The 24,861-nt window shown below is 40.3% G+C and overlaps 1 protein-coding gene across 5 annotated transcripts in view; it reads left to right on the forward strand.

Moving 5' to 3' along the window:
- The window catches only part of hivep3a (HIVEP zinc finger 3a), a 54,952-nt gene that overhangs the window by 224 nt on the left and 29,867 nt on the right, over nt 1-24,861 (forward strand). For 3 of the 5 annotated variants that reach the window (XM_087834921.1, XM_087834919.1, XM_087834920.1), the window contains exon 2: nt 251-363. The exons of 1 other annotated variant lie outside the window; for it this stretch is intronic. The gene's annotated coding sequence lies outside the window, so the exon portion shown is untranslated. Of the gene's footprint in view, nt 1-250; nt 364-22,903; nt 23,282-24,861 lie in introns of those variants that run through there. One more of the 5 variants, XM_087834923.1, reaches the window with a different exon arrangement.

Here is a 24,861-nt window from a genome sequence, read left to right on the forward strand (position 1 = left end):
GATGTGCTGTATGAGGTGTTACTGAATTATGCTAGTAACAAGCTAGCTAGAATGGCATGTGGCGATTCCGGTTTTAAATGTGACATTTGGCTGTCATGAGTGAAGCTTTAACCTAAGCCCACTGACTTTGGTTTATTTATTTGTTTTTAAACAAACGTTAAAGCTATAGTTTGTAAATAAAATAAGCGACGATTTATTTTCGTCCCGTCAACGCCACAAGACTAATGGCATGGGCTTTTTTCGCTTTTAGTTTGAACGCAAATCTGGTCATTTCCTGTCTCCTCTCGGACAACCTCGGTTGACTTAACGCAGCTGGTGAAGCAGTGGACGCACCGCAGGGAAGTGAAGTTGAGCATCCTGCAGGTAATGTAAGCTCATATATGGTGTCAAAGGGGGCGTTGTTTGAAATATTACAATTTGTTGTGCTATTTTAGTGTATTTGTAGTATTGTACACGCCGTTGCTGAATAGTTGTAATCCAGCGTGTTTTTTCTAGTCGCTATTTGTTATGAATGGTAAAATAAAAATATAGTCAACATATGGTGACTAGCACGGGCAGAGCAGTTGGAGGACGCTTTCATGCGTTTGTAATGTTTCCTGCTTGCACGATAGAAATGTACGCGGCTACCTGAGCTGCTGGTGGGCTTGCCCATTCCCAAAACTGGCTTCATTCATTGTCTGCGAGAGGGAGGAGGTGATGGTGGTGAGCTGCGGCAAGTCGGTCAGAAGTGAACATAAAGGGACAGGAAGTGCATTGATTTCAGCCTAAATAAACGCCTTGTGCCGTAGAATACGTGGGTAACTGGGGATAAAAGCAGCTGGGTGGTGTTAAAATTGTGTGTGAAGTGAACAGCGCGGAGCTGTGGTTGAGAAAAAAAAACACAGGAGGAGAAATGTTTGGGATTTTTTTTACGACGCCGTTTTATTTTGAAATCACGTGGATGGTGGTTTTTTTTCAGTAAACTTGACGCTGAACGTAGTAGCTCACCTTGGCTCTGTGTGTGGCATTATGTGGAAAAATTGGAGTGGTCTGCCTCTGCGTGTCCTGGGTGTTTTGCTAAATCTGTATTTCCTTCTTGTGGCAGAGCTGCGGCTTGAAAACGCTGCTGTGCGAGTATTCAGTGCCTTAAATCGCAACAGCTATCTCTTTTCACCCAGTCACTCCATTTAAAAGCCCCCAAACTTGCTGTTTTACACAGGTGTGAATCACTGCTCATGGTTTGTTATTGATTAGTAAGTGTTTGAGTCGGCAGCGCGTGATGTTGCTCGGGGCTTCAGCAGCTCTTTGCGCCTCGATTGTAGCAAACTAGCCTCCATTCAAAAAAATCTGGCACTTCAATATTTATTAATTCTTCTGAAAGTGCGCATGCTCAAGAACACAATGTTTCTTTCTCACTTTTTTTGTGGTCAGTGTAGCATCCACCTACAAGCACTTTTATTTCCATTTTTGTGTAGAAAGACAACCCTGTATGTTCAGGATCACCCCCCCTCTCCCCCCATTAAAAAAAATGATTTTCGTCATACCGTTGTGAGCAACATGGAGTAAAATGCTAGATTTTCTGAACGGACTCGCGCTACACGCAACGTAAAAAGGCAGTTGCGCTGTCTGCATTACGCCTTCCCCTTGCTCGGACATTTCTGCATAACCTGCTTGGCAAAGAATCCAATATGACATCATGCGTGAGAAGAATCCCCCCCCTCAAAAAAAGAAAAAAACAAACAAAATCAAAGCACCGATAATGTTACATAATCACAACTGAGCTTAAATTGGTGGGCTTGGTTTGTATGTCAGTGTGGTTGCCAAAGGGATAAACTTTACTGTCCCTGTGTTGTATGTTTGGATTTCTGTAGCACCAGTTGCTAATTACTAGTTGAGATGAAAATGGTGTGCACCTAGAAAAGAGCAAAATTTATTGTACAGCTCAGAGCTAAAAATGATGCTGGATTCCAGGGCATCTGGGGACAGCTGTGGCTGCTGACTTTGCTACAAAAACAACAGTGTTGCTATCTTTCCAAGACAGCATTTCTGGAAGTAAACTGCAGCTTACTTCCAGAAATGCAGAAATGCTGTCCATGGAGCTGAAATGCGTGCACTGGTTAAGTATTTTCTATTTATTTATTTTTTATTTTTTTTGGGGGGGGGGTAGTCACTGATTATCTAAATCCACTTGTTCCTTCAAACGTTTCATGTTATTTCCTTTTACTAAATGACTGAATTGGGGTTCAGTTTTTGGTTGTTTTCTTTTGTAACCTCATTGTAAACATGTATTTCTGCTCCTGCTGAAGTGAAACATGTTTCTAGGAAATACTAATGGATCACAGTCATAAATTAATGCTCATCATGAGTCAAGCTGGGTAAAGCAGTTTGCTTCATAGTTTCGTTTTTACACGTCTCATATGGTCATGTCTCGCTTTGTAGTGAAAGGGTCAGATTTCTGGCCTTCCCTGGAAAGGCTTCATGTTAAAGCCTTGGGGCTGTGACTGTGGTTGTTTATTATAATTTTCTCTTCCCCCTGTGCTTCACCTTGTGAAGGGTGCGCAGGGGACACAACAGTGCAGCACTGGGTCTTCCAGCAGTCAGTGGTGATGCTGCGTGCCTGCATCAATCACTCACTCACTCCCAAGAGGAGCAGAGGCAGCTCCTGTCAGTTATAGGATAAATAAATGAAAGCACAGCTTAATATTTTTGAAGCATAAGGCTGTTTGTGTTGCTGTAAATATTAACTAAAGCCTCCTTTTGAACGGATTCCCATTAATCTCATGTAGTTTAACGTGTGTCATGATCAGGGCTTAAAGTAGACTTTGGAACCTAAGATCCATGTTGTGCTGGAGCAGAGTAAAATGTTCTGGTGTTCTTGTTTCATTTGTCGATTGTCCATTTAATAGCTGCACCTCTGATGTTTACTTCTCAAGCGACCAGCAGATAATTCATAAAGGTATAGCACAAATGATGGAAAAATAATTATTGTTTTATATCTGTTGCTTTGTTGTTCACAAAATTATTTAGTTTTAGTTAATTTAGTCAATTCTGTTCAAGTGCAATCTTGAGTCAGTCCATATCTCCTTCCAATGAGCAATTTTTTTTTTTGTAATTTTTTTTTTTTTTAAAGGTGGCTTTAAGCAATTGTTCTCCTGGCTTTACAGAATTAGTATACTCCCAGTATCTCAATCTAACTATTTTCTGTGGAGCGTGTTGTTGTTTTGTTTTGGGGTTTTTTTTGGTTTGTTTTTTTTGCCTTCTTGTTTGTTAAGCTATAAAGGGTTGAACCTGTTTAGTGTATACACATAATGAACAATTTACGCACTTTGTTACTAGCAGCATTTTGGAAAAACACATGAAAATGACAAAGATAACAGTTTGGCATATTTTCGCATGGTGTCCAATGTCGTCTTAAAAAAATTGAGGAATCTGGACAAGTGCAGGATGAAAAGAAGTAGCAGAAAGTACTGCAGTATCTAAAAATTGCGCTTAAGAAATCAGAGAAAGTCCAGCAAAGACCTGAGACAGGCCCTGAGAAATGCATGTGTGCCTTCAGTTGACCCCTCTGTTCACCAAAGCCTTATCAGAAATGGTCCACAAGGCACATTGTGGAACATTCAGTCATGGACTGGCCTCCTCAGAGCCCAGACCGCAACGTTACTGAAGCAGTGTCCTAGCAAGCATTACCCGTTGAATAACTGTTAGTATTTCTACGTTTATTCATGGTTGGAAAACAGTTCCAAAATGAAACTTGAGTTCAGTGTTGCCTAGATGTTATTTGACTTTCTAGTAAGAGAACATTTCTGTTTGCTAATTATTTTCTGCTATCTTTGTATTAATTAGAATAAAATGAAATGTGAAAAAAAGTTTCTCAGTAGATTGATTTAAAAAAAAGAAAAGTAGTCTATAATGCTTTCATAAATGTGGAGGAGATCATTTTAAGAGTCTGTGTCAGCATACCACAAATTAAATACAATTTAAATGTGGCTAATACTAGTCTGTATGCTTTTTTTCCTTTTTGTTTAACCTAATAACACAAAATCATATGTGATCAACTCCTGTAAATACAGTGTATAATAGATATGAATATGCTTAGAAATTGTAATGTCACGAAGAAAACGGCATATTGTTTAATTTGTCTTTTGTAAAAATGAATGCAGAAAATTTAATAAACATTTGAGGAAAAAGAAATTGTAATGTCACATTTTTAAAAATTCAAATTTTCATGTCAGTAAACTCTGTTTTCAATTCTAATGGTTTAGGAGGCCATGCTCTTGGTAACACCCACATGCTCAGTAAGGATACGGTAATCAATACTGCAAATCCTAATTTTGAATTTCAAAAGAAAAAATAACGGCTTTGACAAAAATCAGCAGGAACACTTCAGATTAACCCTGACCCTGACGGTGCTCAGGACACCCGATAACTAGCTGAGAGCAGCACCTGTTGAGCCCATGATTCAGTGGTGAAACTCAGCCTCAGTGTGTGTGTGTGTGTGTCAGTTCACCTCTCCCAGTTGTACAAAGTAGATTTTACTCTTGGTCTTGAATAAACCTTTGATTATGAATAATTCATTACCTTAATGTGTAATTCTCCTGCAGTGGCAACAAACAAACAAAAGAAAAGAGTGGAGTGCCCACTACGGGTCAGGGACGAGTTCCTGCCCCAAGTGGAGTTTAAGTATCTCAGAGTCTTTTTCACGAGTGACGGGAGAAGGGAGTGGGAGATCGACAGTCGGATTGGTGCTGCAGCTGTAGTGATGCGGACGCTGTACTGGTTTGTCGTGGTGAAGAGAGAGCTGAGTGTAAAAGCACTGTACCGGTCGATCTACGTCCCTACCCTCACCTATGGTCACGAGCTGTGGGTAGTGACCGAAAGAATGAGATCGCAGAAATGGACTTCCTCCGAAGGGTGGCTGGCCTCTCCCTTACTGATGGGGTGATAAGTTCAGCCATCCGCAGGGCCCTCAGAGTAGCGTTGCTGCTCCTCCACATCGAAAGGAGCCAGTTTAGGTGGTTCGGGCATCTGATAAGGATGCCTCCTGGGTGAAGTGTTCCAGGCATGTCTCACCGGGAGGAGGCCTCGGGGCAGACCGAGGACACCCTGGAGAGATTATATCTCGCAGCTGGCCTGGGAACGCCTTGGTGTTCCTCCGGACAAGCTGGAGGGGGTGGCTGGTAAGAGGGAGGTCTGGGGAGTGTAATTTCATTGGATTAATGATACAGCGACACAAACCCACAATCGTTGTACACAACGACACAAACCCAGAAACCTATCTGAGAATCAGAGAAGCACATCAGCCTCAGATGGTGAGTTTGTCTCTGAAAAGGGAGCTGCTTTAATACCCTTCAACGCACAATACTTTAATGATTTTCTTGCATATTTTGTAAAGTCAAAAGACTAAACTTTTTTTGGTTTTACCACTTAAAGCGAAAAAACCCAAAAACAAAACACTTTTAGATCTCACCAGGCTATGAAGGCTTGTGAGGAGATACTAGCAAGTAGTGACGTGAGGCTCAAAAGTAATGACTCATGCATGTACATGCATTAAAGCATGTAAAAGGATGAGCGCATTTCTGAAAGAAATTAACAAATAATACTGCACATTGGGGTGGTACAGTGACCTGTGACCTTACAGCAAGAAAGGTTCACTGCTTGAATCCAGTTGTCTCTGGGTACTCCAGCCTCTTCTCACAATCCAAAGACATTGAATTGTCAGTTTCTCTGTGTTCGCCCCGAGAAAGCCTTTCCAGAGTGTAACCTTCCTTTTGCTCTATGAGAGCTGGAACAGTTCTACACACTCAGTTTTTTGTTTGTTTCTTTAGAGTGATTAAACTGAAATGAACCAGGATTATACAGTGGATTTCTTTCAAAGTCAAAAGACCTCATCTCACATTGGAAGATTTGCCATCATATATGATTTTAAAAAAAATTGTACACTCACATCACCATGAACTCAAAAATTATGTTGAACCTTTTTTTCCTGAGAGTACAGGGGAAAAAAATGTTGGAAAAAAGTATAAAAAATATTGATTTAAAATACAGCCCTACATGGTTCATTGAAATATTACTGGATGTTTCAGCCCTGTTGATTCAGTTTTCATTTCCTAGAGATGATCTGCTGATAAATTCCTTTTCTTGGATGCTCTGTCTATATTGCCTAAAGGTAGTGTGTGTGTGTATACATTCTGGACTTCACAGAAGACAGAAGGACCAGCGTGTCTAAAACAGCCATTAGAAAAGCATCGTGGGAAGTAGCTGTAGGTTCACTTATTATTGTCATATTATTAAGTGATGACAAGCAATGAAGTCGAAACACTATTGTTGACTACAGCTGTAATGCAGTTTTATCCAGAACAACTTACCAAGCTCCTGATGTCTGCCAGTGTATCAACCATAAACAAAACCATCATTATCACCATTATGCTGTAATTCCTGTTAGTTTGTAATGGATCCCTGTAGATTAGCGTCACTCCTATCGAGCCTGATGTTCAGGCAGGAGCATAATGGCCTCACTGTGGCATTGATAGGCACTAAGCCCAAAAAGCTTTCACTGGCTTTGGCACGGGAGAGGGAGAGAGCATGTTGAGTGGAGCTCAAAAGGCAAGGCACCTGGTTCTTAACACGTACAGTGGTGGTACGGTAAACATTTATGCAGCATGCAGAGTCTCAGTGGGTGTTATGAAGTCCCACGTTGTGCTGCTATGTTATAAAATGGCATAGTTTTTGCTACGTGCTTTTCACAGGTTCCTCTGTTCAGCAAGGGCAGTGAGGCCAGCGAGGACAACATTGATATTCATGCTTCTTGTTCTTAAGGGAGTCACCAGTGGGCACCTTGTCACTCAGGTGTCACTAGTGTCCTTGGTAGCAGGTGAAGTGTTCCAGGTTAAGAAGTCAAAATGTATTTAAACAAGTGTAGACTTCTTCATCAGGCTGGACCTTTTTGAGTTTAAATGGAAATGTCAGGGCTCTGTGTGCGGGCAGGTGGAAATGTGGATCCAAATGCAGGACTCCGAGACAAAATGTAACTGAAAACCACAGCTTTTATTGTTGGCATGAAACAAAAACAGAAACCAAACCACGAAACCAAGCAGGAACACACAGGCAGGATCTGAGGGTACGACGCGACACTAAGCACAGGAAAACACAGGGCTAATATACACAGGGTGGTAATCAGGGAATGGGCAACAGGAGGGAGACACAGCTGGGAGAAATTGGACTAACGAGACAGGGGGAGCAAAGCTGCACGCACTAACATAAGACATAGACTTTCACAATAAAACAGGAAATAAGACACAAGGACGCATACTAAGAAACACAGACTTAACACGGGCAGAACTACAAATAAACCAGAATAAGCTGGAACATAGAACATCATCATCATCATCACAAGCACTAAGAGAATAAGAAGACAATCAAACACACCAAAGTAATAGAGGTGCAACAATACTCGTATCGATATTGAACCGTTCGATACAGTGCTTTCGGTTCGGTACGCATATGTATCAAACAATACAAAATTTTAAATTTATTTTATCAACTTTCCTTCTGACGATGCTGTCTGTGTTGAGCGCTCAGTGGATCTGCGCTCAACAGTGCAGCCTAGGCGGAGTAGTCGAACACAGATTCACTGAGCGCAGGGCAAGCTAGCAAGACAGAAGTTAAGCTCTTCTTGCAACATGGCAAATTGAACCTCCCCCACCCTCATTCAGATGTGGCGTTTGGAACTATTTTGGTTTTCGTGTGAAGTATGACCCTGAAGGTAAGCGCGTCATGGACAAAAGTAAAACAGTATGTTGGATGTGCCAGCAATGCTCAATTACATGGGTGGGAACTAGTGTGTTAGCGCAGTTAGCTCGTTAACGTGTTGGCCGTCCAGCCCCACGCACGGGGCGATTCGCGTTAGCTCGTTAACGGAGATTTGCCGTGTTGTGGCGTTAACCTCATTTCAGATTTACGCTGACAGCACTAGTGGGAACACAACGAATATGACTGCACATTTACGCCAACATCATCCTAGTGCAAAGACAAGTGGAAGCAGACAAAAACAACAAGCACGCATGCTACAAATTTTACCCGAGTCATTTAGACAGCCGTTAGCACATGATTCTCCTTATGGGGACCTGATATGTTTAATATGCTGCTGAGAATATAGCCCAGAAGAAGCGTATAGTATAGCTTTTATTTTGGAAAGAGACATTCCTCTGTAATAAACTCTCTTTTCCAAAGATGAGTGATTCCTCAATCAGATACAGGGCTCGCACAATCGCTAGCCCGACGTCCCGGGGCTAGCGATTTTTCCAGTCGGGCTACCAAAATCTATCTCTGCCCTGCCCGTCGGCCTATCGTAGGAAGGAAAAATATATGTCAATGCTTTTGCATTCTTTCGGAAATGTAGCTGGGTAATTATGTCATTGGCATCGGTGAGCCACTGTCAATATGTGACATACTGAAATCGCGTTTGAATTTGCGCTTGTTTTTTGCTTTCACTTTGCAATCGCGCGAACTGTGTATAGAGAGCGACAGCACTGATTGGTGAGTGATGATAATTTGCGCACAAATTCCTCTGACATCGTCTTATCAATCGTTAGCTTACTATGCAAACATGACAAGTGAAATCTCCCGCAGCAAGCTTAAACATGTGAGAGGTTGATCGCGCAGAGAATCGCTGAGCGTTATGTGAGTGCGTGTGTAAAAGCAGCAGGATATATATTTTAGTTCTGCTGAGCCAAATAAGACAGGTCAGGGTGAAGAAGTGACAGCCAAAGAAAAGCTTACCACAAAACGGAAAAGTTATGACAAATCAGACTATAAGGCAAAAAGAAAGTGCAGCTTTATGGTTTCATGGACAAAAGAATTTCTGTGGCTGCAATATGACGAGCTAAATAACCAGGGCTGCACATAAGTGGTCCGCAGGTGCGCATTCGCTGTCAAAATAAAAAACGCGCACAAGATAAGAAGTTGCAACGCGTGTTTGCGTACATAAGATTTTCTGGAGGAGGACAGACATTTGTTTAGAACTCTTAAAGATGTCGAAGAAGCTCCTTTAAGCAATTACTTTGGTGTTCCTCCACCTCCAAAGAAATGTCAGGAGTCCGAACCACAAAAGAAGCGCGTATTCTCGGAAAAGTGGTTGCAGGAGGTGAGCTGGCTTCAAACAAATGATGAACGCACAGATGTGGTGCAGAATGTGCGTGAAAATTTAATAAATGACAAATTAAAAAGGCATGAACATTTTTTTTGTATCGAAAAAATATCGAACCGTGACACCAAAGTATCGAACCGAACCGAACCATGAATTTTGTGTATCGTTGCACCCCTACAAAGTAACTTGAAACGCAGATTCATCATAAAACCCAACAGAGCACCAGAAAAACATAAAGAACAATCCATAATTCAAAAATAAACCAAAACATAACTCAAAATACTGGGTCAAACTGACCCAGAACCGAGACAGGAAATTTTTTTTAAAATAGTATGTTAATCATATAAGCATTACCTCTATTTGTCAGTAAGTTACACGACTGAAACTCTGACTCTCTTCCACAGTGTTTCCTCGACTGGTTGGGGATGAGAGACACTCACCCCTAACCAGTCAAGGCAAATGGTGGTACCTGCTGAGGCTTTTTCTGCTGGAGGTTTCTTCCTGTTAAAAGCGAGTTTTTCCTTCCCACTGTTGCCAAAAGCTTGCTCGTTGGGGTTTTCTCTGTATTATTGTACGATCCTTCCCTTACAATATTTAAGCGCTGTTTTGCTTGGTGCAAAATAACTAAATCATTAAGCCATTTGGTTGCTCTGAATTCACATTGTCAGCTGTGTCCATCGTAGGGTGGTTTTTCGGTCGTGTTGATTTCATGTAAGTTATCTCAGTGCTACATGAGATGAGCTCTCTTTTCACAGTACTCCAAGACCATTTTAATTTATTTAATAAAATATCGATGTTTGGTGTCTCACCATCGATACAATATTGCCATTCAAACACTGCAGTACTATGCTGTATCGATTTTTTTTCTCCCACCCTTACGCTGTGATTGTAGAAGTCTCAACCAACACCAAACACACCACTTATAAAGAAATGTATATACATTTTATATTTATACATTGCATCATACTATTACGTTTCAAGCTTTTTGTTGGTGGTTTTACACTGTTTTGTCTACTTAAATGATCACCAATGACTTGGTTTTAGTGTGTATTTTTAAGTAACAAGACTATAACTACTTGCTTCTGGCGAGCCACTGCAGTTCAAGTTTGAAATAGGAAACAGTCATTTCCTATCCTCTACACTGGCTACAGTATATAATGCTGAAATTGCACTGGAACAGATCGCTTCCCAATGTAATATATCATCAAACTCCTCGCGCCTGACAAATCCCTTTTTTTTTTTCTTAACTCTAAGCAACTACAGCAGTAATAAATAAGATTCTTCACTTATAAAGCTCACGTATGTATTATGTACATCCTACTTTAAGTCCAAGCACTGACGTGTGCAAGGATGTGTATACACACACACACGTGTATGTGTTGATGAGGGTGACAGTATTCTAGGTAGTCATGCAGTAGAAGACCCTCTGTTGGCCCTGATCATCAATCAGGACAAACAGGGCTTCCCCCAGCCACAGAGACGCTAGCTTGAATGTCAAAACTGCCATCAGCAAACAGATTTCCTCCCCACCAGCGGCCAGCCTAACACGACAGGAGTGGAAATTGACTCTCATCCTTGTTAATGAAAGGATACACTCACCCTGTGTGGGTGTGCGGGTATGGGTGTGGGTGTGTGTGCGTGTCTCTGCGTGTATACGCAGAGGAAAACATGTTGGCAGAAAAGCGTGCAAGTGTGCTTTGTGAATGCCGTATGCTCGGGTGTTATGCATGCAGTGCGTGTGTGTGTGTGTGTGTGTGTATGGGAATTGGAGCATGTGTGCTCTCTCTGCGAGCTGTTGGGCCATCGGCCGAGCTGCAGCCCTCTTCTGGAGGGGGTTGGATGCCATCAGTGACCCCGGAGGCAAGCGTATGGGCCCAGCTTGGGTTTCTGTGAGGTGGAGAGAAACCTCTGGTTTCTGTGACCCCTGAGGAGAGAGCAGCCTGTGAGGCAGAAGGCCTGTCAGCTGCAGTTCTCATTCACAAATCACCTACACAGAGAGAGAGCACAAAATGTACCCACATTCACCTTTCTGGCAGTTTTTAATTCATCCATCAAGGTTATGTGTTCCTGTGTGCTGCAAGGAACCATACACACTGTTGTGTGTAAGTTTTTTTTAATTCTTCAAGCAGCCTGCTTTACAAGAAATAAACAGATTAGTGTAATTGGGGCTTGCAAGTCTTTCTAAAGTTAGCCCCAACGCTACCATCTTGGAGTACAGGTGTAGACGGCCGCAGTTCTGCTCCACAGCCTCGGAGAGCTCAGTGCAGAGAGGTGGAACAGATTCCACCTGTTGCAGGTTGGTTAGAGTTGCCCTCCCACTCACAGCGCAATAGCAGAACAGAAGGAGCACCTTTCCCTGCTGCAATAGAAACTGTATTTTTTTTTTTTAAATGGATATATTTACCGTGGCCTCCTAAACTGGCTTTTGGGCTCCATGTTTTGAAACCTAAACCTTAACATTTTGTCTGCCCTCATGGTGGGGTGGTGTTTTGTTGCTAAGGTGACCACATTTGGACCAGAGTGTGAAGTGCAAAGAGTGTTAATTGTATCAATGACCTATGCAATGCATAGACATGTATTCATGGTAATTATTGCAAAAAATAAGTAAAAAGAATTTCACTTGCCAGAACTGGATGACAAACTTTTTGGATGGCCTGCATTTCACAGCAAGTATTTGTTAAATAATTCGATTAAATGATCTAAAAGGCAACAACAGCACAAACATTGGGGAAAGATCCAGTTCAATTACTCAAATTAGTGATAGTGAGGCCAAGCAGACAGGGATTGGATACAGCTGACTGTGTATGTATATTTATTATTATTATTTAAAATGGTAGTGCCTCTAAACTTATGCCTTAATTAGTAGCAGAATGCCAGTCAAGCATCAGTTGATAGTAGATATTCTGATGATAACTATAGAAGATTTTTTTTGGAACAAGTGCAGAAAGGTAAAGACGTCCAGGAACACCACAGCAAGATACAAGAGTTGTCAGCAGTAGGGCTGTTCGATATAACGATATATATCGGATGACGATATAAAAACGTCTATCGTTTCATTTTACACTATCGTTTGTTTCGTGGTGTCGCAAAATAAACTGTTTACAGCAATATTTTTTCATCGTTTTGATGGTCACTGTAGTGGCTATATTAATTTCTTAAAGTTCTCTCTTTCTCTTATATTTTATATAACCACACTACAGACGGACAAGCGCCTGTTTTTATGCGTTGTGGTTACCAACAACGACGGTAACAGCATCGTGTGTCCGCTTGTTTACGTTCCACATAAACCTTTCACAATAAAGCTCAAGATCCTGTTGAGACTTTTCAAAATAAAGTGAATCACGTGAAAGAGCAGATTATTTACGGATGAGAATTAAAAAAGAGCCGCCAGGTGCTAAAAAATAAACCTTAGACTCAAACGTTAGAACAGGCTTTTCCCCGCAGCACGCCGTGTAATAAATACTCACAAAGAAAACGGCGGCCGTTACAACTTATGTCTAAAAATGTATCATTTCATGCATCTGTTAAAACACTCGACTCCAGCTACATGACGCGCAGCTGGAAACACTTCCCGCAAGACAAGCTGCCCGAGATTCACAGAATTTACAGAAAATGTTACATTTTTGTGATTTATATCGTTATCGGACGATAGAATTCTTATATGAGATTTTTGGTCATATCGCACAGCCCTAGTCAGCAGTATTTTTTTTTATTTAATTCAATTTGTCTTATTGATGTTTTTAAAGACTGCAGGATGGTCTGTTTTTACTTTTTTTTTTTTTGGTTAAGTGCGAGGGTGGTCATGGACTCGGCTTGCTGTTATGTAAAAGTCACCACATGCCACTGGCCTTCAGCATCAAGCCCACTGTGTTATATTTAAAAAAACAAAACCCCCCACTTTTATCTAGTTGTTATGAGGGGGGACCAAAGAGACCAAAACCATTTTTGTGCCAGCCTGTAATACCCATTATCCAAATCAATACCCATTTTGGGTATTGATTTGCTTTTGGGTGCAGCCTCAAGTGGCCATTTTAGGAACTGAAGTTTTTAGCACTTCCACTTTGGCTTAATTGTTCAGCTCTGGAGCTTGCGCATCATTCATCTTTTGTTTTTTCTTTCCTTGTTTCATCTGGCTACAAAATCAAATGTTTTCAAAATGACGTCACTGGTGTGAGATGTAATAACTTTTAAGTCCAATAGTCATTCTCTTGTGTATCGGTCTTTTACAAATCTAGGTCCTCAGTTAGTAACTTTGTCTGTTGTTCAGGGGCCTGCAGGTAAGTCACAGCTTTCAGAGCCTTTTCATTTAGAGAGGACCAAAACTGTAAAGTGTCAAAATCACCACAACACCAAAACAGTGATGTGAAAGATGCTGAACTGCTTTATGAAGCTGAGGTGGAGAGTAACTTTCTGTGGGTTTGTGACGTGTAATGCATTCCACTGCCACCCGATTCATTAGTCGTTTAAAATGATTGATTCTAGCAGCCTTAAAGTGGATACATGCTGCATTGTGTGTGTGTGGTATTTAGGATCGCATCACACTGTCTCCCTCTGCTCTGCGTGCTCCTGTTGACATGTCATTGTTGTTAAAGGCTGTGATTTTCTGTGATCCCCATGGTAGTAGCTTCTGTGTTATGTCGCTTTAGTTGTGTCGGTGGCTTTGTTCCTCAGTACTACTCTTATATCTGATCGTGCAGCACTGGTAGATAGCATGGTTTCACACAGCTACTGCTGACTCAGCTGGTACCCACAGGTAGACCTCGAGATCGTTCGTGGCCACGTCCCAGTTATTGCTTTAATTCAGAAGTGTTTGTCAGTTGTTACTGCTGCCTACAGTAACAGCAGTTTGTCGCGCCACTCTGTGTGTTGACAGTATAGATTCCTGAACAAGCAGGCTCTTTGGCAGGTTGCCTCAGCCCTGTCTGTTGATTCACTGTTGGTGAAATAAGAGCACATATGGCCGCTCTCTCTCTGCATTACGTCACCTTGAGATCCAGGCAGATTGGTTTGCATTTACTGCCCAGCTTGAGGAGGGAAAAAAAAACTCATTGTATTGGGATTGGTTTGATCTGAGCTGTGCTTTCTCCAAAAATTGGCATGCTGTTTTTGAAATGAACTGCGCCTTAATGAGCTGGATGCACAAAAGGTCAGCAAATTATTTATTCACTTATTTATTTATTTAGACCTGAAATAAAAACAGGCTAGGATGTACTTTTGTGTTCCATATCCTGCTTAACCCAGCAGACAACCTAGCCAGATGCACCAGGCTCTACTGTGTTAGTATTGATCCATCTGAGTTATATCACATCGCACAGAGTTGCTGCCTGCTGCACGCATTCACTCCCCTGTGAAGACTTTGCACGCGGTTGTTATCAGCTATTCACTGGTTTCCATTAGTTTCCTGATTTAGCTCTTTTCATGCACTGATGCACCGTGCGCTGTCACTGCTTTGGTACTCAGAATGATTTGGTTTGAAACATCTTTATGGCACGTATGCCTCGGCCACATTCACTTCTTTAAAAGCCAAGCTGCCCTTAATAGAATTTAATGTAGAAATCTATAACAAGATCTAATTTAACAGTCAACAATCTTTTTTTTTTGTCAATCAGTTTTGATAATCTTACAGTACTGAAAATGTGTAAAGTTCTTCTCTGACAAAATGTGTAACATTGAAGAAATACATGAAGAAATGTCATCCCTGTATGATCATTAGGGTTTTTTTTCTCTTCAAGAATTCAACGATCCAAATATGACCTTGCTTCATACATATGTGTCAATATCTTTTAATTGGTTTTGCTTAATTGGTAAAGTGAAGAGATGGATCTGTGTCCATCATCTTTCTCATTCTTAAATGATTTTCCATGTGACTGAAGGCAGTCAGAAAACTGTATAACGTTCATTTTAATGGGGGATTGTGCCATGTGTGGAGTTTTTCAGCACCATCAGAACTGTAACAAAGTGTAATCCCTCCTGGTTTTCTCTCTTATCTATTATACATTAATATTTTAGCTGCTATGACTGTGAAACAGAATAAAAACTCTTAAATCTATTATTGTGAACCTTAAAATAGTCAACAGTCCCAACACCAAATTCTAAAAGTACTGTAGACGAATCACTACTATGAATGTATTGCAACCTTTCTGTCTTTAAGGCAGCAGAACAAATTCTGTCCACTGATGAACATGTTGGACTCGGCTAAGCACAAAATTAATCATTTTTTTCACTGTAGAAAGTCTTTTTTGTGAGATTTCCACATTTACAGCTGTAAGTAATCTTACATTTATTTTTATTAAAATACTTTTTCTTCTATAAATCGTTTGGGGGAAAAAAAAGTTGGATATAATTTTGCATTGCCCAATAGATATATTAAAATCATACATATTTAAAAAAAAAAAAAAAAACGGAAGCCAATATGAATGTACCTTAAACCGACAGTGGGTGACTTCTCCGGTCAAATTCTACAAACGTGTATGGAGGATTTTCCCTTTCTTATAACCTCATTAAATTGTTAGACTGTGATGAGTTTATGATGTTAATCATTAGTTTCAAGACTTATTGAATGACATTACACTGGCTCCATCATCATCTATCCAAGTAGTTTCTTTTATTTGCTTCATGATTTCCTCTATAATATTAACATTCAGTATTAATTCTCTGTATTTGAATACTTATTAATTTTACACATTTATTGTAGTTGCAACAACAGGGCTGCAACAATTCAAGTATTTTGAATAATTTTATTATTTAAAAAAATATATATATCAACACAGTCTTTGCTTTGATGGTTCGATTAATGCACAGCTCTGTAGTGCGCCATGGAACCATGATCAGTGGTGAGTGTTTCACCCACATTTGTGACTAAAAACAGACCTGCAATACAAATGTTTTTAGGAGCAGCGTGTGGATAAAACGTTTGGCCACATTAAGCCCAATTTTATAGAAAAAACTGATAAAACAACAGGAGTAGTGATGATGATGCTGGCACAGTTTAACGTGGCATCCAAAACAGCAGCACTGTTCCTGTAACCTCCATCAAAACTTTACTGGGGGGGGGAAGCTAGTGCATCCTTCATCAAAGCACCTGATCAACAAACTCCGATGTGAAGAAAAGAAAACTTTGTAGCTGCTCCATCCACCGCCGTTCGTTTTACACAGCGAAAGATCTACAGTACATTAAAACATACAGATTAACTGTTACTAACTGTCTGACATCATGTTTAAATGATACAGCTTGCTGAAGGCCGACGGCAGCCGTCCTATTTTACATGGAAGTGAACAGCGGTGAGTCTAAATTTGGGGGTGAGGGGATTAAAAGTGAAATTATGTAAAACAGTGTCTCAATTAAATATACATACATAGAGATATCTCTCTCTCAGACAGACAAAAGCATTTTTCACAAGGCAGTAAAAATGTACATGGGTCAGTAAAACTTTGAGCCACTGACCTCAGGTTTGGACATTGAGTTATTGTTAATTAATGTCTGCATGATCATAACATCTTGTTTTCAGCAGCACAAAAACTTCACATCAAAGCACAGGGCAAACCTCAGAGTGCTGATATGTTCGCTTCTCTTTATTGCAGCCACCACATTCTCCTTGAAACGCTACAGACTCGAACTCATTCACTTCCACACTTTAACACAGAGGAACACATGTACAAAAACTCAAAGCCTTCCAAGAAGACAGAATAATGTTAAGTTTTTTTTTTTCATCCCTTAATTTAGATTGGGACATTCTGTCAGCTTTATTATCTTTCTCTAAAAGCAGTTGAGTTTTCTTGGCTGTGTGTTTGGGATCATTGTCTTGCTGAAACGTCCAACCTCATTTCACCTTCACCATCCTGGTAGATGGCATGACTTTTAATCACAAATGTCTTTGCATATTTTTACATTCATCCTTTCTTTACGTATATGAAATGTACCAATGCCGTATGCTGGAAAAAAAGATCCCCACACAATGATGTTCCCACCTCCAAACTTGATTGTTGGTATGGTGTTTTTGGGGTGATATACAGTGCCTTTATTATTATTGAACTCCAAAAAGTTCAATTTTAGTCTTATCTCATCAGACTATATTCTCCCAGTATTTCACAGGCTTTTCTTGTCTAAATGTTTTCCAGCAATCTTTTTCATGCTTTTTTTTTCAGCAGTGGAGTCCTACGTGGTGAGTGTGCATATAGGACATGGCGGTTAAATTCATTATCGTTTTCTTTGAAAAATTTTACCTGCTGATTCCAGGTCTTTCTGTAGCTCCACACAAGTGATCCTTGGCTCCTGGACAACTCTTGTGATAATTCTTTTCACTTCTCATTCTGAAATCTTGCACGGAGAACCTGGTTGTGGCTCGTTTATGCTGAAATTATGTTCTTTACTTCTGGATTATGGCCCCAGCAGTAGTCACTGGAACCTTCGGTAGTTTATAAGTTCTTCTGTAACCAATGCCATTAATATGTTTTGCAACAATAAGGATGAAAAGGTCTTGAGAGAGCTCATTGGTTTTAACCATCATGAAATCTGTCTTGTGTGACACCTTGGTAATGAGACACCTTTTTATAGTGACCAGTTGGAACTGAACCAGCCGATATTAATTTGCACTAAGTGGCAGGATTACGTTCTAATTACTGATCGTTTTCAGCTGATGTCATGACTTTCCATGCCTTTTGCACCTCCCTTTCTTCATGTGGTCATGCTGTATAGTCACCTACAGTGTTTGCCATTATAATGGTAGGGAGTTTTTAAAAGGGCAGAGCTGGAAACCACAAATTCAAATCTTTTCCTGATGTCATCATTTATATATAAAGTGTGACCTGCTGGGGGTCGGTGTGGATTTCCTGCTAGAGGACTGACATTTTCTCTGTTGAATTTCTCACACGTAGGAGCAAAAACGAAACAATTCCTTTCATTCGGAAAATGCTCATAAGTGGCTCAGCAGATAGAATGAATCCCACTTATTTGTGTCCACATAAAACTGATTCACACAGTCTCATGAGATGTAAGCTACCTTATTTGACTGCAGGTGTAGCCATTAGGAGTATGCCTGTGTTATCAGAATTGCAATGAGGGTATGCAAATAGTGTCACAGTTTCAGTCAGCGACCAAACCAAAAGCCACATTCACACCCTGAAGCCAAAAACCCTCGCAGAAACAACCTAACTTAGATGTGGGGACAAATATAGCAGGCAGCTGGTCATTCTGCCTATAATTAGCATTTCCTCTCTCCATTTTCAGCTTGTTTTCTCATCACTTGCACAATGCCTCCCATTTTTTTGTGTCAAACTCCTTGTTCCTGATTTGGCTTGCTGCTGCTCTAAATATGATTTACTAACTTTTCTGTAAATGAGCCTTTTGTTACTGGGCTTCTGCAAATATTAACACATTTTTTAATAGAGAGTGTACCTTTTAGCTATATGATATACAGGGTGGGCCATTTATATGGATACACGGTAATAAAATGGGAACGGTTGGTGATATTAAAGTCCTGTTTGTGGCACATTAGTATATGTGAGGGGGCAAACTCCTCAAGATGGGTGGTGACCATGGTGGCCATTTAGAAGTCGGCCATCTTGGATACAACTTTTGTTTTTTCAATAGGAAGAGGGCCATGTGACACTTCAAACTTATTGGTAATGTCACAAGAAAAACAATGGTGTGCTTGGTTTTAACGTAACTTTATTCTTTCATGAGTTATTTACAAGTTTCTCTTTGTTCACAGCCATTGACATATCGAAGAGGTTAACACGTGAGGAGCGGATCGAAATTGTGTGGATGTCTGGTGAATGCAGTAACCGGGTCATTGCAGCAGATTTCAATGCAAGACACCCTACGAGACCTCCCATCTCCCATGCTACAGTTAGCAAACTGCTTGCTAAGTTGTTGTTATTTAAGTGTTGCTATCAGTGTATGAAGAGTGGGAGAAGAGGGTTGCATTGACAATCCAACACAATGGGCAGCACATTGAACACATTTTATAAGTGGTCAGAAACTTGTAAATAACTCATGAAAGAATAAAGTTACGTTGAAACCAAGCACACCATTGTTTTTCTTGTGACATTACCAATAAGTTTGATGTGTCACATGGCCCTCTTCCTATTGAAAAAACAAAAGTTGTATCCAAGATGGCCGACTTCTAAATGGCCACCATGGTCACCACCCATCTTGAGGAGTTTGCCCCCTCACATATACTAATGTGCCACAAACAGGACTTTAATATCACCAAACATTCCCATTTTATTACGGTGTATCCATATAAATGGCCCACCCTGTACACTGAGGTTAATGAAGTTAACAGAGCATAAAAAAAAGTTATTTGAGTCCTTTCCTCTGCTGTTTTTAAAATCTAAGGCCACAAAGTACTCAACCAGCACTGATGGCCAGGAAGGTGCTGCAGCATCAGAGTCTGGCACAACTTCCAGCAGCCTGTAAGCAGTTTTTTTTTTCTTCCCTAGCTCTAAATAGGGCTTTGGTGGTGGCCCACCCATATAGATCAACAAACATAGCAGGATTGAACAGAACTGTTAAGGGAATTGTTCACACTGTGGTTGTCTGTGCTGCACATCTGTCAATGCAAATCAGTTTTCTATAGACCTTGACATGGATAATCAAGTAAAAGTAAAACAAATATAACTTAACAATATTGTCCATATAAGCTTCAGTAAAAAATGATTTAAAAATGTTTTGATAACTACTCAAGATACTACAACAATTACTTCATGAAAATATCCCAAGAATTGTGACACACTGCAGGTCTCTGTCAGACAATTACATTAGAATATATAGTTTTTGATTCACAGGCTGGCAAGTTCAGAAGGTCACTAAAGTGTGTTTCCAATTATAATTGTCTTACTGTATGTGCGTGCTTTCTGTTGTCTGTGTTGGTACTTTGGAACAGCAGAAACGAATCCAGGCTATCCACTAGTTTGACATTTGGGGGAAAGTTGGCTTTGCTTTCTAGCTGAGAGTTGCATAACTGTAAAGCCCCCATTTCGATTCCAGCTCATGACCTCTGTTGCTTGCCATGCTTCTGTCTAACTCCCCTTGTTTCCTCTGAATTTTCCATGGGAAATTGGAGAAAATGACAATAAATAATTGGATAAAAATACTGTGAATGCTTAATCGGCATTCACACTAATAACAAAGTCGGTATGATAAGGGGCGCATCTGAATTTCAACTTCCAATTTTGTGTAATATATTGGGATATTTGTATATTAGAGCTCTTTGTATTATTAGAGCTATTTTGTAATATTTTGTAGTATATTGTAATATTTTATATTGGTACTTTAACTTGTTCGTAACTGTCTTGAGCAACTGTGACCACATAATTGTCTCTGGGAATAATCAAGTATATTGTGGATCTGAAAACAGGAAATTGGAATGTCATGGTTACCATAGTACAGTGTTTCCCAACCACTGTGCTGCGGCACATAGGTGTGCTGTGAGAAATGATCAGGTGTGCCGTGGAATATTATCTGGTTCCTGATTAGTAGTCTAAGGCTACGTTCACACTGCAGGTCTTAATGCTCAATTCAGATTTTTTTGATCAAATCTGATTTTTTTGTCTGCTCGTTCACACTACAGATAAAATGCGACAGCAAACGCGCTCTAGTGTGAACCCTCAAAGCGGCCCGCATGCGCAAAAGAAGACGTCTCACACATGCGCTCTGTTTAGACCCAAACCAAACAGTATTGTTTGACTGATGGCCCTTAATATAAAGACTTGTTTCGGACTTTACGTTTCCAAATTTTGCTTTAAGTTATAAAGTTATTTTGTTATTTACATATGGCCTAATAATTATCCTTATTGCTGTTTTGAGAGGAGCGGTGCTTCAAAGGATAGTTGCAGATTTCTGTCAGAGACTGCAGATTATACAGTACAAATAAAATGTTCACATTTCTCCAATGTTGTCTTCCCAACAGTTTCACTGGATGGCCAGGAAGCGTTCATGATGTCTTCTCCGGCGCTGATAATTGGCATCTGTCTTGTGTCAGTGACGCAAAAGACAGATATAATGCGACATGACTATTCAAACAGCAGTCGCTTTCTAAAACATCAGATATGTATCGGATTCAGTACCACATACGAAAGTGACCCAGATCAGATTTGAAAATATCGGATTTGTGCTGTTCACACTGTCATACCATGATCGGATATGGGTCGCATAGGGTCAAAAAAGTTGTATTTGATGCGCTTTTGCCTGCAGTGTGAACGTAGCCTGAGCGACCGCATGAGTAACGGGCAGAACAATTTCATTCTCTTCCACTAGAGGGCAGTACAACTACTTGCTCTAATGAAATGGGTTGCCAACTGCCAGTAAAACAGAAGAAGACGAAGAAGAAATTACATAATAGTCATGCTGTGAGTGAAACAATGCAGGGCGTAATAGCAATGGATAAATATCTAAAAAGAAAAAGTAGTCAATCTGACCTGGGCCCTGGAGAAAATCTGACTCAGATGAAAGCCCTAGCTTGAGTAGTGGTCAGAAGAAAGCAAAAAAGCTATACTGGGGACAAACTGAGCCAATTCCGCTATGCCTGGTGCGCAGGGGAAAATTATCAATATGCTTTTTGGGACACTTTTGTTTGGCGGTGTGCCGTGTGATTTTTCTAATGTGAAATATGTGCCGTGGCTCCAAAAGGTTGGGAAACACTGCCATAGGACATGTCACAAAAACCCTCTATCTGAGTTGTCTTCTTTTGGCTGTTCCTGTGAAGGGTTAGTACAGTAGATTTTCTGCCTCCATCTGGGCCTTCACCAATCTGACATGGAATTATTCTGATCCACACATTGATTTGGTAAAAACTTTACGGTGTGTGCCCTTCTCGACAGAGCCTTCCCTGTTTATTTAGACTTGGGGCTTGCACAAGACATACGCTGTTTTATAGCCTTTCATATGGCTGGGTTTTCTTTTAATGTTAGAGTTATACTAGAACATTAGCAAGAAGAATAAATCTATGAAAGGCAACAAATTTAATAAAATGTGTCATGCTGAATACTCAAATAAAAATAAAATGCTTGGCATATCAAAATGTATCATACGTGTGAAATTTAGATTGTGTATTACAGTCACGTTGCTTTGGTGAAAAGTGATATTCTAAATTATTGCTTCTTAACCTCCTAAGACCCGAACGCTTTCTTGGCATGCATTTTCAATTTCTCTTTGCTATTTGCCCTGATTGGGACCTGATGATTTTTTGTGTGTGTGTTGTTTTGTTTTTAACTTGATTTTTGTTTCTGAGAAAAATGAGATTCCCATAAGAGGAAATTTGTTTTAAATTTCGATTAAACAGTGGCAGTATAATGTCCGCGTAAGTGGATATCAGGCCCTTGTAGAGCAAAATTTAGTATTTTGGTCTAGACAACCCAAAATGTGATGTCCACATATGTGGACGCCAGGTCCTAGGAGGTTAAATACAGAAATGTTCCTCCTTGCTACATAAAGCCACATTTGTACACACGTGGAATTAGTATGTTATTGGAACATTTGGAACTAGAGTCTAAATCAGCACCAGCCACCACAGCTGAGCTCTGCACAACATCTGTCAACATGGACTGCTGTTGACGAGTCAGGTCATACAGTAACTGGAGCTCTTTTTGGAGCTCAGGTGACCATTTATCTCCATGGACTCTTTACACTGTGGCAGTCCAACTTAACCCATGTTGGTCACATGGCTATTTTCATTGGCCATTAGGGCAGGTTGAGGTTGAGAGGGGCATCTGTTTTCTCCTGCTTGGTGGGTGTATGGTGGGGGTTGGGTGGGGCATCTCTGGTCTGTCTGTGGCCCACTGTCTTGTAATGGCTGGTAGACTGTACTGTCTGTACTCTAAGATCATACAGCTGTGCTTTACATCAATTATGAAGCACAATTTTAAATTGGCTGTCATGATGCATTTAAGAGATCATTATGTACCACAAACTGACTCTGTAAAGACTACTCCATAGTGTGGCAGGCGTAGCAGTGACAGATTCTGCTTCCTGTGGTGTTTTAAGGCCATATGTGAAACCTTCGACTGCTGGGATTCTAAGGAGCACCCTGCCTGTGTTTTCTCTCTGGTGACAGGTGGCACAGTGCCTCGAAACTCCCTCTATGGCTCTGCAGGATGGAGCCAGAACTGACCCAAGCTTGGATGCTGCTACTGACAGTCTACCGCAACGCAACGAAAGTTAGACCAATATATGTTTTTGTCAATACTGGCCTTTTAGGTAAAATCGAATATTGATCAATGGTCATCACACTCATCCAATTTGAAGATTTACTTGACAAGTCCAAAACCAGCCATAATTGATATACTCCCTTATGTCTTATTTTGGGGAAAAGCTAAAAATCCAGCACGATATGAAAATAAGCCCTCCCCAAAAAACAAAACAAAACTGAACTCTTTTAAAGGCTCTAAGGGAAAAAATGCATCTTTTCTAAATATTTTGTACTCATAGCTTGACAATATAATGACAATAACAACAAAGTAGTGAACTATGTATTTACTCCTTTATTGGAAAAAGAAGTGTGTTGTGTTGATTCTGATCATGTAGTAAATATGACGAACTTGTGGTGTCTGACCCAAGATTCTTGAATAATTTCCCTAGACACCCACCTGGGGCCGCCACATTTAAAGAGCACAGCACTGGCTCCATCCTTTGAAGATAAAATGAATACATAAGCCTTTTCTGTAAAGCTTTGATAGGGGAAATGCTTGACCTGTTTTAAATGTAATCTTCCATAACCTGGGACTTTTACAATAAACCCGTTTAGCTGTAAATGGGGAAAACTGGCTCGAGTTTGTGGTTATAACACAGAAAATCAAAAAAATAACAGTACAAACAAAACTTTTTATTCTTCCTAAAATTACATATGACCATTTTGCAGACAAAAGGGTGTCTAAACTGGAATTAGCCAGACGTATTCAAAACATTTGCATCTTCAAAAATAGCCCTTTTTTTCCCTATTCAACCACTGCTAAATGTTAATGTATTGTTTAGCTCGAGGAACTAAAATGAATCCACAGTGTTCAGTTTAGGGAAAGGAGGGCAGCATTGTGAAACCTTATCTTTTTGTTTCCATCCTTTTCTCATCCTACATTCCTAACAGACAAAAAAAATCCTGTTGGGGAAACGTGTTTGGAAGCATGATGTTCAAACTGTGACAAGGCCATGCAGATGAGCCCCAGCTGCACGGACGGAGACAACCCTGTGAAAGAGCTTGACACTGGCAGCTCTGTCACCTCCAGACAGTAGAGCAAGGGTCAATATTCGTCCTCTGATAATATGATAACAAACGCTGAAAGCAATAATCACCTGGTTTTTCACCAGATTTGGGCCTCTGCAAACATTTTTCGTAAACAGCAAGGCTGAAGTAGCCAAAATGTCCTCAGTCGTACTGTGTGAAAGATTAATGTTCAGCATTTTGCATACGCTGCCATTTGCTCTGAACAACTGGGAACATCCAAAGTGTTCACTCTGCAGCTTGCAGTAAGTTATTCTCAATACAGAATCTTTGCTCTGGGTTACTTTGACAATATGCATAAACATGTATTAAATCCCATATTAGGTAAGCAATATAAAAAAATGGGCTTTATGTAACCCAACTTCAAATCTAGAACCAGCACGTAATCCTCAACGTTACCTCTGATGTAATGGGGCTTTCTTCCTGATCACTGCTATTAACCACTGAAGATATTAGGAATTGTTAAACTCATAGAAAATGCATTGCGATAATACATTTTTTCTTGGGCTGGTACCAAGTTTC

Source organism: Neolamprologus brichardi, chromosome 22 (genome assembly GCF_056152115.1).
Source record: "Neolamprologus brichardi isolate AB-2024 chromosome 22, ASM5615211v1, whole genome shotgun sequence".
Taxonomy (NCBI): Eukaryota; Metazoa; Chordata; class Actinopteri; order Cichliformes; family Cichlidae; genus Neolamprologus; species Neolamprologus brichardi.